General features: G+C 39.1%; 1 protein-coding gene across 1 annotated transcript in view; it reads left to right on the top strand.

The window, feature by feature from the left end:
* Positions 1-569: 569 nt before the first annotated feature.
* Positions 570-20,639, top strand: part of LOC100862202 (PRAME family member 8-like) — a 59,907-nt gene continuing 39,837 nt past the window's right edge. Inside the window, exon 1 of the mRNA XM_006542771.2 lies at positions 570-608. The gene's annotated coding sequence lies outside the window, so the exon portion shown is untranslated. The remainder of the gene's footprint in view (positions 609-20,639) is intronic.

Genomic DNA, 20,639 nt, shown 5'->3' with positions numbered 1-20,639 from the left:
TTTTGTTTTGTTGTTGTTGTTGTTATTGTATTGTTTGCTTGGTATTGGGGGGGGTGGTTGTTCTTATTGTTTTCTTATCAACAAGAGGAACTCCACTTCTCCCCTGGATTGATGTGTCAATGTTAACTCTTTGTTCATGACACAAAGAACCTGAGCATTGCATTGTGAGACATCATGGGATCACTTCCAGTAACAATACACATACAAAATTACACATACACACATGAACTTACGGGTGTGTGTATAGATGCCTAATATATATAACTACAACGTGCTGAGTCTTATTTACTCTTTACTTTGTATATGTGTTTTCAAGTACAACCACCTGGAACTGCACAGCAATTAGGAGGCTCAGGTTTTTGTAATAATTCCCCCCTCACTCAGCAGCCCTTAGTTAACTGCAATTTTTGAACTAGAGGTGGGGTTCTCTGAGATTTACCCCTTCCCATCAAATCAAATTGTAGATTGTGGGGGGATCTGTGGTGGTGAAGAGGAGAAGTGAGGAGGAAAGTGGCTTTTTGCTCCAGAGGAGTCAGGAAAACTTTCAGAGTTCTAGAACCTAAAACTTCAGCCTGTCCTTGCTTGCAATAGGAACACTGTCACCTCAGGTAAGTTAAACACCTGCATTCTGCAGCCCACCCTGCCACTCCATGCTGAGGACATTAGGTGGCACAAAGTACTGTAATTTCTGACCCAAGATTTGCAGATTAGAGATTTGTTTCAAACCCAAATTCAGTTTTATCTTTAACTGAGTGTTTTCTTTGATAATTTGTAAGTCTTAATTTTTGAGACAGCATTTTGCTATGTTGCCCAGATTGGCCTGGAACAGACCATGTAGCTAAGAGTGGTTGGAACCTGAAATCCACCTGTCCCTGTCTCCTGAATACTTGAGTCATTGGCATGTGTCACCAAATCCAGCCTCAGCTCCCAGGGGCTCACATTACAGGCTGTTACTCAAGAATCTTCTGTTTCATTTTAGTGTTTCTGGCTAGTTTGATTACTTAGTTAGTTTTTGCTAAGCTGAAACATGGTCTCCAGGCTACCCCAGAAATATATATGTATCTTAGATTAGTTTGAGCAGCAGAGACCTTCTGCCTCTACCTCCTAAGTGGTGGGACACAAGTCCAAGAACCGTATCCTCTTAACAGCGTGTGGTGATGAAGAGTGCTCAAAGCATGCTAGACAAGCCTTCCTGAAACTCACTACATGTCTAGTATCTACATTTAAACTTTTATTTCAATTACTTTTTGTCAGCATTCAGGAAACATAGACTCATTAGAGAAAAGTGAAATTCTCATAGATAAGAGAAATTTATAGAAAAATACATTAAATATCTTGAAGAGGGGTTTTCCTCTGTTGCCAATAAGAGAAAATTCTGTTGGGTTGGAATTTGTGTGTGATTGTGTATAAGTGTGTGTGTGTGTGTGTGTGTGTGTGTGTGTGTGGAGAGAGAGAGAGAGAGAGAGAGAGAGAGAGAGAGAGAGAGAGGGGGGGGGGAGGGAGGGAGGGAGGGAGAGAGATGTGTGTGTGTTTTGTGACAACCTGACACTGGCTAGAGTCATCTGAGAGGAGGGAATATGCCTCCATAAGACTGTGCTATAGGTAAGCCTGTGGAGCATTTTCGTAATTAGTGATTAATGGGGAAGGGCACAGCCCATTGTGGGTAGTTCCACACCTGGGCTCATGGACCTGGTTCATCACAGCAAACAATCCCAAAGACATAACCTGGTACTGGCATAGTGGGCTGTTGTTTTGACACACCTGATCATGTTTTAGGGAGGATTGTGGAAGGACTTTGGAAATTTGGACTAGAAAATCCATTGAGTGAGGAGATCTGAGCTAGGTGTTCTGTAGGATGTTGGAAGGTAAGAGCATTGAGAGCAGTACAGATGATTGAGGCATGGCTTGAAATGCTTCAGAGGGAAGCCAAGACACTACTGAGTCATTTGAGTTAAGTCTTCATAGTTCAGATTTTAGCTTAAGAATCAGCTCTTGATTAACAAGTCACCAGAACAAGTAAAGTGAAACCTTTGATTTCCTGAAATATCAACAGGTCAGCTGGGGCTGAAGAATCAGCTGAGATAATAGACCAGCATTATTGAGGTAAGGTCATCTGGAAAGTGTTCTTTCAGAATCCAAAGAAGCTTTATTCCAAGGTTGACAGGTGAACTCGGTAGTGAAAGAATCACCCTGGTGGTGCTGTTTTTGAAGTTACTAAGGGGAGAACAGGTGAAGCTTGGCACTGGAAAGCAGTGCTGGAGTCTTGGAGTCTTAGGGTCTAGGAAAGGCTATGGGTGAAAGTGCTACCCAGTTGAGAGACCCAGTTGAGTTGGAGATGCAGTACCTAGGCATAAGTAACAAGAACAGCAGATATGGAATGGAGCCAGCCTGAGCCTAGAAGACAAGCTCTGTGTGCTATACAGGACAGAGTGGAGAAGTGATCCAAGCCCTTTGAAGGAACCAAGAAGAGACAGGGTAGTACCCAGACATTGGACATTGAGTACATTATACTCTTGCCATTGAGGTTGGCTCTAATCTGATTGTGACTGTGCCCTGGTTCTCTCCTTTTTTGACATTTGATTTTCACAAGAGCCCAAACTTGAGAGACTTTGAATTTTGAAAGGAGATTTTTGTATTTTAAAAGGGAATGGATTTTTTTTAGAATATTCTTCTATAATATATATGACACATCTAAAGCACATTTTCCTCTTCTACTCCTCCCAACTCCCTGTCAATATATACCTCCCTCCCCATATCCTATCCCCCTTTGTTTTCTCTTCAGAAAAAAAGCAGGTTTCAAAGGGATGAAAGCCAGAGACAACAAAACAAGGCAAGACAAAGGCCCCAAGGCTGTACAAGGGAACCCAATAGGAGAAAAGAGACTAGATGATTTCCATTAATGTATTAATTTATTTATTTTACATCCAGAATGCAGCTTTCCCTCCCTGTCTTCCCAGTCACTCCCTCTCACCTCCCTTCCCTCCACTCCCCTTCATTTCTCCCGAGAGAAGTGGAGGCCTCCAATGGATTTGCCTTGGTATATCAAGTTTCACTGGACTAGTTGCATCCTTTTCTATTAAGGCAAGAAAAGGCAGCCAAGTTAGGGGAAAGGGATCCAAAGGCAGTTAGCCCCTGGCCCTGCTATTAGGGATCCCATGGAAAGAACAAGGTGCACATCTCTTACATCTGTGTAGGGAGCCTATTTCTATCCTATGGATGCATTTCGGTTGGTAATTCAGTCTCAGTGAGCCCCTATGGGGCAAGGTTGGTTGAATTTGTAGGTTTTCTTGTATCCTTGACTTATCTGATTCTTCAATCTTACCTCCCCCTCTTCCACATATTCTTCAAGCTCTGCCTAATGTTTTGCAGTGGGTCTCTGCATCTGTTTCTATGTGGTGCTGGATGAAGCCTCTCAGATGGCATGTAAGCTAGGCTCCTGTCTGTAAATATCCACACTATTGTTACTATAACATCAGGGGTGGTGTTTCTCTCATGGCATGGGTCTCACATTGGGCCAGTCATTCATTAGGCATTCCCACAATTTCTGCTGCTTCTTTATCCATGCATATTTATAAGCAGGAAAATTTGTGTGTCAAAAGTTTGTGGGTGAGTTGTTGTCTCCATCAGAAGACTTGCCTAATTACAAGAAGTGACTGGTTCATGTTCCATAGGTCCTATTGCAAGAAGTCATAGCTAGGGTCACTCACTCTCATAGATTCCAGGGAGTTTCCATTGTCCTAGTTATCTAGCTCATCTCAGATATTCTCCGCAGTCACAGATTCCACTTCTCTCTCGCTTCATCTTCACCATATGTGACGACTCTGGTTACTGTCCAGAATTTCCCTTACATATAGTTCCCTCCATCCATCTACTCCTGAAGTGTACTTTATTTATGTTCTTATTTAGATTCAAATATCTTCTGCTGGACCTTTCTTCTTAGTTTCTTTAAGCCTCTGGATAACAAGGTTATCCTGTACTTTATGGTTACAATTCACTCCTGAGTACATGCCACATTTGTCTTTATGAGTCTGGGTTTAGCCTGCAAGTTTCATGATGTCATTGATTTAACAGCTGAGTAGTATTCTGTTGTGTAAATGTAGCATATATTCATTTTCCATTCTTCAGTTGAGGGACATTTGGGTTGTTTCAAGTTTCTGGCTATTTCCAATAAAACTGCACATAGTTAAAACACTATTCTTGTGGTATGACGCAGCATCTTTTGAGTATACGACCAGGAGTGGTATAAGCATTTCAGAGATAATTATTTCCAATTATTTGAGAAAGCACTGAATTTATTTTCAGACTGGTTGTACAAGTTTGCACTCCTATCAGCAAAGGAAGAGAGTGTTTCCCATGCTCCACACCCTAGCTAGCATGAACTGTTGCCCTTCTAAAGGGTGTAAAATGAAATCCCAGAGTCATTTTGATTTGGATTTCCCTGATGACTAAGGATGTTGAGCATTTCTGTAAGTGCTTCTTGGTCATTAAATATTCCTCTGTTGAAAATTCTATTTAGCTATGTACCCCTTTTTAAAATTTAGGCTATTTGGTTTGTTAGTGTCTACCTTTTTTAGTTCTTTAGGTACTTTGGATATCAGCCCTCTTTCAGATGGAAGGTTGGTGGAGATATTTTCCCAATCTCTAGGCTACTGTTTTATCCTTTTGACCACTGTCCTTGACAAAAATCTCCTTTTCCATACAGGAGATGTTTTAGTTTCATGAGGTTCCATTTATTACTTTTTGATCTTAGTGACTGAGATGTTGGATCTTTCAGGAAGATGTCTCCTGTACTAATGGATTCAAAGCTATTACCCACTTTTTAATTATATTTAATGTATCTAGGTTTAGGTTGAGGTTTTTGGTCCGCTTGGACTGGAGTGTTCTGTAGGGTGATAGATATGGACCTATTTGAATTCTTCTACATGCAGACATCCAGTTAGAACAGCACCATTTGTTGAAGATCTTTTCTTTTTTGTTGTATGGTTTTGCCTTCTTTGTCAAAAACCAATATCAATAATTGTAGTGGTTTATTTCTGGGTCCTCAATTTGGATCAACCTCTCTGTCTTGATACCAATGATTCAAGGTTTATTACTATTACTCTCTACTACCACTTGAAGTCAGAGATGGTGATGACTCCAGAACTTTTATTATACAGGACTGCTTTAATTATCTTGTTTATTTTTCCATATGAAGATTATAATAGTTCTTTCCATGTCTGTAAATAATTGTGTTGGGATTTTGACAGGAATTGCATTGAATCTGTAGATTGCTTTTGGTATTACAGCTATTTTCACTAGATTGAGGCTACCAATCCATGTATGTGGAGATTTTTCCATGTTCTGATATCTTCCTCAATTTCTTTATCCAATTTCTTTCAATTTTCTTTCTTCAAAAACTTGAAGTTCTTGTCATTGGTGTCTTACACTTGCTTGAGTAGAGTTACACCAAGATATTTTGTAAGTATTATAAAGGGTAATGTTTCTATAATTTCTTTCTAAGTCAGTTTATCATTTGTCTAAAAAAGGGTTATTTTTTTTTACAGTGAGTTTTGTTATCTAGCCATTTTGCTGAAGGTGTTTATCAGTTGTAGGAATTCTCTGATAGAATTTTGGAGATCTCTTATCTATACTATCATATGATCTGTGACTAGTGATACTTTTTCTTCGTTTCCAATTTTGTCCCCTTGAAATCCTTTAGTTTTTGCTCTAGCTAGAATTTCAAGTACTGTGTTGAGTAGATAGGGAGAGAGTGGGAAGACTTGTTGCTGGTTTTACTGAGATTGCTTTAGGTTTCTCTTTTTAATTTGATGTTGCCTATTGGTTTGTTGTATGTTGCTTCTACTATGTTTACATATCCAACATGTATCCTGATAACCTTAAGACTTTTAACATAATAGGCTGTTTTTGTCAAAGGCTTTCTTATCATACAGTGATATAGATGGTCCTGTGATATTTTTAAGGTTGTATTTATGGTGAAATACATTGGTGAATTTTCATATGTTGAACTCTCCTTGCATCCCTGGGATGAAGCCTATTTAATTATGGTGGATTATGTCTTTGATGTGTTCTTGGATTCAGTTTCCTATATTTTATTGAGTATTTTTGTATAAATGTTCATAAGGGATGTTAATCTGAAGTTCTCCTTTATGTTGAGGCTTTTTATAAGTTAAGTAACAGGGAGACTCTGGTCTTAGAATGAGTTTGTCAGTGTTCCTTTTGTTTCTATTATATGGAATAATTTGAGGATTATTGGCATAAGCTCTTCTTTGGAAGTATGGTAAAGTTCTGCACTAAAGCCATCTGACCCTAAGAATTTTTTGGATGAGTGATTTTTAATGACTACTACTATATCCCTAGGGGTTATAGGACTAGACATTTAACTTGACATTGAGTTTTAACTTTTGTAAGTTGCATTTGCCTTGAAAATCATCCATTTCATTTAGATTTTCCAGTTTTAAGGAGTACAAGTTCTTGAAGTAAAACCTAATGATTTCTTTGGTGCCTGTTGTCATTATTTTCATTTCTGATTTTGTTAATTTGGGTAGTGTCTCTCTGCCTTTTGTTAGTTTGACTAAAGATTTGTCTGTCTTGTTGGTCTTCTCAAAAAACCAACTTGTTTGCTTGATTCTTTGTACTGTTCTTTTTGTTTCTAATTGATTGGTTTCAGCTCTATTGTCTACAACTATTGGATGTGTTTGCTTCTTTTCTTTCTAGGGCTTTCAGGTGTAGTATTAAATTGCTAGTATGAGAAATCTAATTCTTTATAAAGATACTTAGTGTTATGAATTTACCTCTGAGAACTGTATTCTCTGTGTCCCATAAGTTTCGATATGTTCAGCCTTCATTTTTACTGAATTATCAAAAGATTTTAATTTAGTTCTTCTTTGACCCAGTGATCATTGAGTAGAGAGTTGTTCAGCTCGTATGAGGTTGTTAGTTTTCTGTTGTTTCTATTGTTATAGTAATTGATAAGACACAGAAATTTATTTCAACTTTCTTATATCTTTTTAGGTTTTCCCTGTAACCAATTACATGTTTAATTTGGTGAATGTTCCATGAGGTGCTGAGCAGAAGGCATATCCTTTGTAATTGGGTGAAGGGGTCTGTAGATATCTGTTATGTCCACTTGAAACATACATCTCTTTCATTATTTCTCTGTTTACTGTTTGTCTCAATGACTTGTCTTTTAGTGAAAGTGGGGTATTGATGTATCACACTATTAATGTGTGATACTCCAGGTTTGAATTTAACTTTAGAAAAGTTTGTTTTATGTTTGTGTGTGCTTTGCATTTGGAGCATAAATGATCATACTTGAAACATTCTCTTAATGGATTTTTTTTTTACTATGAAGTGTCCTACAATAATTTTCATTGAAAATCTGTAAAAATATCAAGATGGCTACACTAACTTGCTTTTTTGGTTTGTTTGCTTGGAAAATCTTTTTCGAGACCTTTACTCTAATGTAATGTCTATCTTTGTTGTTGAAGTCTGTTTATTATATGGAGTAGAATGCAGGATGTTCTTTTCACATCCATTCTGTCTGTGTCTTTTTACTTGAAAATTGAGTCCTTGATGTTGAGAGATATTGATGACTAATGATTGGTAATTCCTATTTTGATGTCGGTGATGGGTGTGTGTGCACGTGTGTGTGTGTGTGTGTGTGTGTGTGTTCCCATGCTTTTGGTTTTGCTGGTGTGGAATTACTGTATTTGGGTTGAAGTGTTCCTTCTAGTATCTTCTGTAGGGCTGTATTTCGAGATAAATATTGTTTAAATTTTGTTTTCTCATGGAAAGTCTTGTTTTCACCATCGACAGTGATGCAAAGTTTTACCTGGGTATATTTGTCTGGGCCAGCCATTCGTAGTTTCTGCTGTAAGACATTTGCCAAGGCCCTTCTGGATATAAAGTCTCCTTTGAGAAGTTGGGTGTAATTTCAATAGGTCTCCCTTTATATGTAACATGACCCATGTAGCATCAAGTGGAGGACACTGGGATTCAGGGAAGCAACATACTGGAACTTTGACCCACTTGGACTGAGTATTTTGCAGGGTGATAAATATGGATCTATTTACATTCTTCTACATGCAGGCATTGAGTTAGACAAGTACCATTTGTTAAAGATCCTTTTTTCCATTGTCTGGTCTTGGCTTTGTCAAAAATCAAGGGACCATGGGTGTGGATAATCAATTCACTTCCATTGATCAACCTGTTTGTCTCAATACCACCATGCAGTTTATATAACTACTGCTCTGTAGTACCAGTAATACCACTTGAAATAAGGGATGGTGATAACTCCAGAAGTTCTTTCATTGTCCAGGATTGTTTTAACTATCTTAAGTTTTTTGTTTATTCATATGAAATTGAGAATTGCTCTTTCAAGGTCTGTAAATAATTGTGTTGGAGTTTGATGGGAATTGCATTGAATCTGTAGATTGCTTTTGATAAGGTAGCCATTTTCACTATGTTAATCCTACTGATCTGTAGAAAAATGGTATGACTCCCAGCCTGCTATCTGCAAGGTGACTTAAGGATTTCTGTTAATCTCAGCATACTGGAACATGGGAAAGACATTCTTTCTCAGCAGAGAACCCTGATGTTCAGCCAATTTAGCTGTGTGCCTGAGGAAGTAGCCTTCATGGCCATTATTATCTCATTAGAAATGTACTTTGTTTTTAATTAAACTAAGCAACACTTAAAAGAGGTGGGCCACTGAAAGACTTCTCACACAGCAAGGAGGTTTGGGTCACCATGAACCTAGATAAGTTATTGCTTGGAATATGGAAGCTGTTGAGAATTAGAAGCTGTAGGAAAACTTTATTCTGCTTGCCTATAAAGATGATTGAATGCTCAATAAACTATGCATTGGCACACTGTTACTATGCATCCCCTGTGTACTGATTAATGCAACTCTACCCTTGGTACCCAATGAGTTAGACATTGATACCAATCTGTGAGCCTGGAAGATCTTTCCATGTTCTGATGTCTTCCTCATTTTCTTTCTTCAAGGACTTGAAGTTCTTGTCATACAGGTCTTTCACTTGCTTGGTTATACAAAGATATATTATTTGTGATTGTTGTGAAGGGCATTGTTTGCCTAATTCCTTTTTCATCCCATTTATCATTTGTATAAAGGCAGGATACTGATTTTTTAAATTAGTTTTCTATCCAGCCACTTTACTAAAGATGTTTATCAGCTATCAGATTTCTCTGAAAAATATTTGGACTCATAAACATATGTTATTATATAATCTGTGAATAGCAATACTTTGGCTTCCTCTTTTCCAATTTATATCCTATTTTTTTTTCTATGCCTTGTATCCCTGATCTCTCCAAGTCTTTCAATATAATATGTTGGATTTTGTCAAAGTCTTTCTCAATAGCATGTAATTTTTTCCCTTGGTGTGTTTATATGGTAGATTACATTGATGTATATTTTTTGGGGGTGGGGGGTGCGTCAAGACAGTGTTTCTCTGTGTAGCCCTGGAACTCACTCTGTAGACCAGGTTGGCCTCGAACACAGAAAATTGCCTGCCTCTGCCTCCCAAGTGCTAGGATTAAAGGTGTGTGCAACCATGCCTGGCTGCATTTTTGTATTTTAACCCAACCCTGCTTCCTTGGTATGAAGCCTACTTTATCATAGTGGATTGTGACTTTGATGTCTTCTTGGGTTCTGTTTGCTAATATCATATCGAGTATTTTTGCATCAGTGTTCATAAGGGAAAGGTGTCTGAAATTTTCTTTGTTTGTTGAGGCTTTGTGTTGTTTAGGTATCAAGGTGACTCTTCCTTCATAGATTAGGTTTGGCAATATTCATTCTGTTTCTACATTGTGGAATAGCATGAGGGGTATTTGTAGTTGTCCAGTAGCCATGGAAGAACTGGGTTGCCTGGAAATGATAATGGATGGAATGCAAGAGAAGGATGAAGCGAAGATAAAGTTTCTGATCAAGGCTCCAAGTTTAATATTCAGCATTTTGTTTATACAGGGAAAGCCCACAGACCTCATTCTTTGTTTCAGCTGGAATATGTTGCAAAGAAAGCACAGAAGGCAGTCTATTCCTCTAAGTTCCTGTAGGAAATTGCAGGTGCAGACAAGTCCACCTAGGTTGTAAAACCCATTGTGGCAAGCACTCAAGATCTGTTTATCCTGCTCAAGGCTGGGGAAAGAGCACACAAGTAATGATATTATCTGTTCTGGGAAAGTCTGGTAAAATTATGCACTAAAAACCATCTGCCCCTGGCAAAGTTTTGGTTGAGGTTGGTATAGAGATTCAGAAGTTCAAACCATTGTCATCAAGGCAGGAGCATGGTAGCATCCAGACAGAGCTGAGAATTTTACATCTTTATATGAAGGCTGCTAGTGGAAGACTAGCTTGCAGGATAAGTAGAACGTATTGTTTAAATTGGGTTTTGTAATGGAGTATCTTGTCTTCTCTGTCCATGATGATTGAAAGTTTTGCTGGGTATAATACTCTGGGTTGGTACCTGTGATCTCTTAGAGACTGTAAGACATCTCCCCAGTCCATTATGGCTTTTAAAGTCTCCTCTAAGAATTCTCCTGTAATTCTATATTTTTATGTTACTTGGCCTTCATCCCTATCACCTTTTACTATTCTTTTCTTTGTTCTATATGTTTAGTGTTTGATTATTATGTGGCAGAAGGATTTTTTTTTCCAATCTACTACTTGTTCTTTAAGATTCTTGTATGTTTATAGGCATCCTTTCCTTTAGGGGAAATAAATTTTCTTCTATAATTTTGTTAAAGATATAATGTCAGCCTCTGAGGTGGGGCTTGAGGCTTATGAATATAGCCTGGTTGTGCCAGGCCTCCAAGAATGCAGGAGGAGCTAGCTGTGGACCAAGAAATAGACAGCAGAAGGTTCAGGGATTGCAGTGTCAGAACTCCCTAACACTGAGTTTGCTCAGAGGGGCCAGGAGGCAGGGAATTGTGATAGTGCTCAGTAATATTTTATACATCAAAGCCACTAGCAAAACATCTTAAGCTAACTTTATTAACAACCACCATTTCAACTCTTTCTAAGGTTGGTTGACATTAATAAAAATCTACAGCTCTAAGTCCTTTCTGAGGGTGGTGGTTAAACCATTAATCTGCTGTGAAGCCATGTTTGGAAAAGATCATTCACTATTAATGTATGTGCCAATGATACTACCAGGCAAGGGGCTGGAAGCTTCCTTAGAGATTTCATAGAACTCATAGATTAGGAGGGGCATGAGAGCAAGAAGCAGAGCAAAACTCCATAACAGCATGAAGTCCACAGGACACAGCCTTCAGGGCTCTGCCTCTCCAAGGCACACCCATTGTGATTGTGCCAAATGTGAAATTCCATGGATTCTAAAGTTTTTTCTTGATCCTCTAGTTCAGCTCTAACATTCATTTTTGTCCATATTTTATTTCCTTGTCATAGAATTTGCCATTGGTAAGTTAGGAGCATTGGCTGAGGACAAGTAGGAGGACATTGATCTGAGTCTGTCATCTCACATTCCAGAAAGTCCAGGGGCTGCAGAGTATCTACTACATTCTCTAAATGCTTGAAGAAGCTTCATATATAAAGGGAATTGGACACAAATCATGTCCAGATGTCTTAGTTGACTGAGGCTCTAACTCTGGGAAAATTAGTATAGGCATGCCCTATAAATCTGGTTAGAAATGATAGAGACCCTTTACAATAATGAATCTAATTTAGCCAAGCTTTCCACAATTGTCCAGCTTGGTTTTAGGTGGCAGTGTTAGTATTATTTTTGACCTCTTTAAAATGATCATGTCAGTATATGCACTCAGAACTTGTATATCCTGAGAGGTTTGTAGTCCAAAGGTAATTTGGGGTAATAGTTGTCTGTTTAGTGGCAACCCTGGCTAGGTAGAACACAGCTGTCAACTGAAATTGTCCACTGTTTGTGGAGAATCTCCTGGCATAGAGGCATCAGTCAGTTCGACCCAGTAGTTAGTATTACCACAGAGACCTCACATGTTACTATTAGGAGTAATAGAAAACTTAAACTTTTTTTTAGATTTATTTATTTATAATGTGTACAGCATTCTGTCTGCATGTATCCTGCAGGGCAGAAGAGGGCACCAGATCTCATTATAGATGGTTGTAAGCCACCATATGCTTGTGGGGAATTGAACATAGGACCTCTAGTAGAGCAAACAATGCTCTTAACCTCCAAGTCATCTCTGAGGCCCAAACATAAACATTTTAAATATCATTATCTTAGGGTTTCCATTGCTTTGAAGAGATAGCATGACTAAGGCAAGTCTTCATCAAGTCAGCTTTTCATTAACCAACCAGGGATAATTGGGGAGCATTTTTACACCACAAAGATACAGGAGATGGATAAATACTCTTGACAATGCCTGTGCCTAGACTGTACCCAGTTCTCAGGATACAGAAATCATCATCTGAGTACACAAAGCACAATATCCTCCTCCAAAATCTCCCACCTTTAGTCCAAAAAAAGGCTTTATCCATATAACAAACTATACAATAGGAACAATGATGAAAAAGTTATCAAAACGTATCAGGTAAGAATTAGGCATAATATCCAGTCCACTTGTATTATCCAACATTGGAGAATGTACTGTACTATCTATGCTCTCTCCTTGAGTTCAGAGTCCTGTACTTAAGTCATTTTCTATCATAGCTTGCAGTTGTCATCGTGAAAAAAAATCTACTTAGACCTAAAATTATCTTTTTAAAGCATTTTGCTTAATCTAAAATATCTTCAGGTTAATTGTGAGATTAAAAGCATCTAGTGCTCCACCTCATTCGAGATTTGATAAGGAACATAACTTTAGTGTGCTTGCACAGTAAGCAACTTCTAAAATTATTGAAAAAAAAAAAAAAAAAAAACAGACAGCAGTCTACATGGAGAACTACCCAAATTTTCTATATAAAATTGGACTATCCAACTTAAGTCTTCTGACCAGTATGATATAAATTTTTGAGAAGCAGGAAGTATGAAGAACTTGCCCCCCTTGGACCTGGTAAAGTTCAGCAATCAACTTACTTTCTCTTTCTCTCTCTCTCTCTCTCTCTCTCTCTCTCTCTCTCTCTCTCTCTCTCTCTCTGGTGTGTTAGAGGTTGTGATTGTGTGGACTTCCCTTATTTTGGTTATTCTGTAATGGAATTATTTTCCGTTTGTTTTTTTTAATCTACATGAAATGGATGATTTTATTGTATTTTGTTATTATTTTTTTTATGTATGAGTGCTCTGATGCGTTTGCACCGACATGCCAGAAGAGGGCATAAGAGCCCCTTATAGATCATTGTGAACTACCAAGTGGTTGATGGAAATTGAACTCAGAACCTCTGGAAGAGCAGCCAGTGCTCTTAACTGCTGAGCCATCTCTTTAGCCCCCCTGTAGTTTTTAAAGTTGTAGTTAACCTGTTGGGCTGAAGTTTTTCATCTAAAATTTTCTGTAGGTCTAGATTTGTTGAATAGATATTTTTAAAGTTTGCTTTTGACTTGGAATATCTTTTCCATCTATGGTGACTGAGAGTTCTGCTAGGGATAGTAGTCTACATTGGCATCTGTGGTCTCATAAAAGATGCAAGACATCTGTTCAGTTCAGGCCCTTCTATATTTTAGAGTCTCTGTTGAAAAGTCAAATGTAGAGCTCTGCCTGACCAGTGGCACCAGTTCCTTCCAGTCTGGGCCAATGTCCTGAGCAGAACTGGGGTGTGAACTCCACAGCCAAACCCACAACACCCAGAGAAGATCCACTCCAAGGTGTTAACACTCCCGGGATCATAGAGGAGGACACAAAATCTGCCCCAACACCTGAAGTAACTGAGACGAATGGGACCCGGGGAACCCAGGAACTCCATCTGACCAGTGGCATGGATTTCTTCCAATCTGGGCCAGTGTGCCCTGAGCAGACCTTGGGTGTGAACTCAGAAGCCAGCCCCACAATACCCAGAAAAAAATCCACTCCCAGACGCTCTAACATGCCCAGGTCCTCAGGGTCCCAGGAGCTTGGTCACACCATGATCGCATGGTTCCAGAGAGAGCTTGACTTCCAGGAGTTCTGACACACACAGGACCTCAGGAATTCAGGATCCTAGGACTTCAGGAACCCAGAATCACAGGATCACAGAGAAAGCTGAACTCTGAGGAGTTCTGACACAACTAGGATCACAAGAAGGACAAGCTCCAGTAAATAGCAAGGGCAGGTAGCTCTAGATATAATCAGATAGCTGGAGGCTATAAAAACATAAGCAACACAAACCAAGGTTACTTGGCATCATCAGAACCCAATTCTCCCACAATAGCAAGTCTGGGATATACCATCACATCTGATAGAGCAAAATTCAAATCTAAAATCGCTTCTCAGGGTGATGATAAAGAACTTTTTTTTTAATTACGTATTTTCCTCAATTACATTTCCAATGCTATCCCAAAAGTCCCCCACACCCTCTCCCCCCCTCCCCTACCCACCCATTCCCATTTTTTGGCCCTGGCGTTCCCCTGTACTGGGGCATATAAAGTTTGCCTGACCTATCGGCCTCTCTTTCCAGTGATGGCCGACTAGGCCATCTTTTGACACATATGCAGCTAGAGTCAAGAGCTCTGGGGTACTGGTTAGTTCATAATGTTGTTCCACCGATAGGGTTGCAGATCTCTTTAGCTCCTTGGATACTTTCTCTAGCTCCTCCAATGGGGTCCCTGTGATCCATCCAATAGTTGACTGTGAGCTTCCACTTCTGTGTTTGCTAGGCCCGGGTAAGAAGGACATAAATAACTCCCTTAAATACAGGAGAATACAGGTAAATAGCCAGAAGCCCCTAAAGAGGAAACATACACCCCTTAAAGAAATACAGGAAAACACAATCAAATAGGTGGAGGAAATGAACAAATCCATCCCAGATATAAAAATGGATATAGAAGCAAGAAAGAAATCACAAAGGGAGACAACCCTGGCGTTTAAAAACCTAGGAAAGAGATCAGGCATCACCAACAGAATACAAGAGATAGAAGAGAGAATCTCAGGTGCAGAAGATACCATAGAAAACATTGACACAGCAGTCAAAGAAAGTGCAAAAAGCAGGTTGACAGATTCCAAGTAAGAAGGCCTGTCAAGTTGACAAACTGGGAGAAGGTATGGGTGGAGGAAGATAAAAGGAGCTGAGAGACATAGATATTGTTTTTATGACTTTTCTTTACCACAGGCTGCCACAAACCACTACAGCTGGGTAGGAGAGTCCCTGGGATTGGATTCTCAAAGTCAGGTGGGTAAGGATTTGGTGGTGACAAACAGAAACAAACACAGAGGCAGTTTGAATCTGACTGTATTCTGCAGCTCTCAATCAACAGAGAAACTGGTGTTACAGCTCTGAAAAGCTGTATTCAGTGAAGCAGCAAAATAGAACAGACATAATCATTTACAATAATCATAATCATGTACAATAATCATTTTATACATCAAAATACAAAATCATCTAGGGATACTGGCAAATTCCCAAGAACAAGCTAATGAGTTTTTATGATCAGGTACTGTTAACCTCTAGTTCCTGTTCTTCTGTAATTCTTCAAAACATAAACTGTTTTAATTCTATTTAAGACTTTCTTAAACAAGATTCCAAAACCTACTTCTGATGACACACATGCAGACACATATAATATTATTGTTGGGAAAGTTTATATTTATCACTACTATCTTATACGTGATTTATAAAGTGAAGTCCTGGTTTTCCAAGAGATGAGGTCATGTTTAGTGATTCCATTTCAAGAGATGGTTTTGTAACCATAATACTTAAGATCTTGGGCTGGTGAGATGGCTCAGTGGGTAAGAGCACCTGACTGCTCTTCCAAAGGTCCAGAGTTCAAATCCCAGCAACCACATGGTGGCTCACAACCATCTGTAACAAGATCTGACTCCCTCTTCTGGTGTGTCTGAAGATAGCTACAGTGTACTTACTATAATAATAAATAAATAAAAAATCTTAAAAAAAATACTTAAGATCTTGGCCTGGGCTATTAGGAACATCTTGTATATAGGAAAAGGAATAGAAAACATAAAACTGATACGAGAACTATGGCTCATTAATTTTTCTCCTGTGAGGAATTTCACAACTGGTTCCAGGAGGCCTCCCCCTTTTGAAGTCAAATGCCTTAGTCTGTGGAAATTGTCACACAGATCTTTACTGGAGGTGATGTGGCAAAAGGCCAACCTAGATATCCATATGTGAACTACCTTAGCTGATAACTTTATCCACCTACTCAAGATTTTGAATCCTGACACGTCTGGCATCCATGTGTTCATTTTAACTCATCTCAGAGGGCATTTGTTGCAGAATCCTTCAATTTAGATACTTTATTCTACTTAAACAACAATAATGTCATCTAAAGAAGGGAACCATGTTCGTTTGCTCTTTCTTTCTTTCTTTCTTTCTTTCTTTCTTTCTTTCTTTCTTGACATTTTCTTTATTTACATTTCAAATGTTACCTCCTTTCCTCCCTGCCATTGAATTCTCCCTATACTGGGACATAGAGCCTTCAGAAGATCAAGGGCCTCTTCTCCTATTGATGCCCAATAATGCCATCTTTGGCTATATATGGTGGAGAGACATGGGTCCCTCCATGTCTTCGTTTGGTAGTTTAGTCCCTTGGAACTCTGGGGGTTCTTGTTGGTTGATATTGCTGTTCTTCCTATGGGATTTTAAACCCCTTCAGCTCCTTCAGTCCTTTCCCTAACTCTTCCATTGGGGAGCCTATGCTTAGCCCAATGGTTGGATGTGAGCATCTGGCTCTGTATTTCTCAGGTTCTGGCAGAGCCTCTCAGGAGAGCTATATCAGGTTCCTGTCAGCTTGCACTTTTTGGCATCCACAATAGTGTCTGGGTTTGGTGACTGTATATGGCATGGATAACCAGGTGGTGCAGTTTCTAGGTAGACTTTCTTTCAGTCTCTGCTCCATACTTTGTCTCCATATTTGCTCCTGTGAATATTTAGTTCCCCTATCTAAGAAGGGCCAAAGTACCCACACTTTGGTTTTTCTTCTTCTTGAGCTTCATGTAGTCTGTGAATTGTATCTTGGTTATTCCTAGGTTTTGGCCTAATGTCAACAAATCAGTGATTGCGGACCATGTGTGTTCTTTTGTTATTGGGTTACCTCACTCAGGATAAGGCCCTCCAGGTCCAACCATTTGCCTAGGAATTTCATAAATTCATTCTTTTTAAAGGCTGAGTAATACTCCACTGTGTAAATGTACCACATGTTTTGTATCCATTCCTCTGTTGAAGAGCATCAAGGTTCTTTCCAGCTTCTGGCTATTATAAATAAGGCTACTATGAACATAGTAGAGAAAGTATCCTTATTACGTGGTGGAGCATCTTCTGAATATATGCCCATGTGTGGTATAGCTGGATACTCTGGTAGGACTATGTCAAATTTTCTGAGGAACAGAGAGAGACTTATTTCCAAAATAATTGTACCAGCCTGCAATCCCACCAGCAGTGGAGGGGTTTTCCTCTTTTTCCACATCCTCATCAGCATTTGCTGTCACCTGAGTTTTTGATCTTAGCCATTCTGACTGGTGTGAGGTGGAATCTCAGGGTTGTTTTGATTTTCATTTCCCGGATGACTAAGGGTGTTGAACCATTTCTTTAGGTGCTTCTTGGCATTTTGAATTTCCTCTGTTGAGAATTCTGTTTAATCTGTTACCCATTTTTTAAATTAGATATTTTCCTCATTTATATTTCCAATGCTATCCCAAAAGTCCCCCATACCCTCCCCCAAACCCCCTACCCACCCACTCCCACTTTTTGGCCCTGGCATTCCCCTGTACAGGGGAATATAAAGTTTCCAAGTCCAATGGGCCTCTCTTTCCAGTGATGGCCAACTAGGCCATCTTTTGATACATATGCAGCTAGAGTCAAGAGCTCCATGGTACTGGTTAGTGCATAATGTTGTTCCACCTATATGGGTTGCAGATCCCTTTAGCTTCTTGGGTATTTTCTCTAGCTCCTCCATTGGGGGCCCTGTGATCCGTCCAATAGCTGACTGTGAGCATCCACTTATGTGTTTGCTAGGTCCTGCATAGTCTCACTAGAGACTGTTATATCAGGGTACTATCAGCACAATCTTGCTAGTGTATGCAATGGTGTCAGTGTTTGGAGGCTGATTATGCGATGGATCCTAAGGTCAAATCTAAGTGGATCAAGGAGCTCCACATAAAACCAGAGACACTGAAACTTATAGAGGTGAAAGTGGAGAGAAGCCTCGAAGATATTGGCACAGGGGGAAAATTCCTGAATAGAACAGCAATGGCTTGTGCTGTAAGAACGAGAATTGACAAATGGGACCTCATGAAACTGCAAAGCTTCTGTAAGGCAAAAGACACCGTCAATAAGACAAAAAGACCATCAACAGATTGGGAAAGTATCTTTACCTATCCTAAACCAGATAGAAGACTAATATCCAATATATATATAAAGAACTCAAGAAGGTGGACTCCAGAAAATCAAATAACCCCATTAAAAATGGGGCTCAGAGCCAAACAAAGAATTCTCACCTGAGGAATACTGAATGGCCAAGAAACACCTGAAAAAATGTTCAGCATCCTTAATCATCAGGGAAATGCAAATCAAAACAACCATGAGATTCCATCTCACAGCAGTCAGAATGGCTAAGATCAAAAAATTCAGGTGACAGCAGATGCTGGCAAGGATGTGGAGAAAGAGGAACATTCCTCCACTGTTGGTGGGATTGCAAGCTTGTACAACCACTCTGGAAATCAGTCTGGTAGTTTCTCAGAAAATTGGACATGGTACTACCAGAAGATCCCACAGTACCTCTCCTGGGCATATATCCAGAAGATGTTCTAACTACTAAGAAAGAAACATGCTCCACTATGTTCATAGCAGCCTTATTTATAATAGCCAGAAGCTGGAAAGAACCCAGATGTCCCTCAACAGAGGAATGGATAAAAAAAAAAATGTGGTACATTTACACAATGGAGTACTACTCAGCCTTTAAAACGAATGAATTTATGAAATTCCTAGGCAAATGGTTGGACCTGGAGGGCCTTATCCTGAGTGAGGTAACCCAATCACAAAAGAACTCAAATGATATGTACTCAATGATAAGTGGATATTAGCCCAGAAAATTAGAATATCCAAGATATAAGTTACAGTTTGCAAAACACATGAAACTCAAGAAGAACGAAGACCAAAGTGTGGACACTTTGCGCCTTCTTAGAATTGGGAACAAAACACCCATGGCAGGAGTTACAGAGACAAAGTTTGGAGCTGAGATAAAAGGATGGATCATCTAGAGACTATTACCCATTTTTAATAGGGTTATTTAATTCTCTGGAGTCAAACTTCTTGAGTCCTTTGTATATATTGGATATTAGCCCTCTATCAGATGTAGGATTGGTAAACATTTTTATCCTAATCTGTTGTTTGCCATTTTGTCCTAAAGTGTCCTTTGCCTTTCAGAGCTTTGCAATTTTATGAGTACCCATTTGTCCATTCTTGATCTTAAAGTATAAGCCACTGGTATTCTGTGCAGGAAAATTTCCCCTATGCCTATGTGTTCCCTACTTTTTCCTCTATGAGGTTCAGTGTATCATGTTTTATGTGGAGGTCCTTTATCCACTTGGACTTGAGCTTTGTACAAGGAGATAAGAATGGATCAATTTGTATTCTCTTACATCCTGACTGCCAGTTGAACCAGCACCATTTGTCGAAAATGTTGTCCTTTTTCCACTGAATAGTTTTAGATCCTTTCCCAAAAATCAAGTGATCTTAGGTGCATCGGTTCATTTCCGTGACTTCAATTCTATTCTATTGATCTTTGTGCCATTCTTCTGTATGAATACAATATATTTTTATTACTATTGATCTGTAATGAAGCTTGAGGTAAGAGATAGTGATTCCGCCAGAAGTTATTTTATTGTTGAAAATAGTTTTCCCTATTTGATCACTTCAGTATACTATCATATCATCTGCAAATGGCGATATTTTGACATCTTCCTTTCCAATTTGTATCCCTTTTACCTCCTTCCATTGTCCAATAGCTCTGGCTAAAACTTTGAGCCCTACATTGAATAGGTACTGAAAGCATGGGTAGCCTTGTCTAGTCCCTGATTTTAGTGGGATTGCTTCCAGGTTCTCTCCATTTAGTTTGATGTTGGCTACTGGTTTGCTGTAAATTGCTTTTAATTTGTTTAGGTACGGGTCTTGAATTCCTGATTTTTCCAAGACTTTTATCATCAAGGGGTGTTGGATTTTTTAAAATGGTTTCTCAGTATCTAATGTGATGATCATGTGGTTTTTGTCTTTGAGTTTGCTTATATAGTGGATTACATTGATGGATTTCCATTTATTAAATGATCCCTGCATCCCTGGGATGAAGCCTACTTGGTCATGGTGGATAATTGTTTTGATATGTTCTGTGATTCAGTTAGTGAGAATTTTATTGAGTATTTTTGCATCAATATTCTTAAGGGAAACTGGTCTAAAGTTCTCTATCTTTGTTGAGTCTTTATGTGGTTTAGGTACCAGAGTAAAGGTGGCTTCATAGAATGAATTGGGTAGAGTACCTTCTACTTCTATTTTGTGGAATAGTTTGAGGAGAGTTGGAATTAGGTCTTCTTTGAAGGTCTGATAGAAC

The sequence above is a fragment of the Mus musculus genome (genome assembly GCF_000001635.26).
Source record: "Mus musculus strain C57BL/6J chromosome 5 unlocalized genomic contig, GRCm38.p6 C57BL/6J MMCHR5_RANDOM_CTG2".
Lineage (NCBI taxonomy): Eukaryota > Metazoa > Chordata > Mammalia > Rodentia > Muridae > Mus > Mus musculus.
Note: the sequence above shows the minus strand (reverse complement) of the source record. Positions and strands in the feature narration are given on the sequence as shown.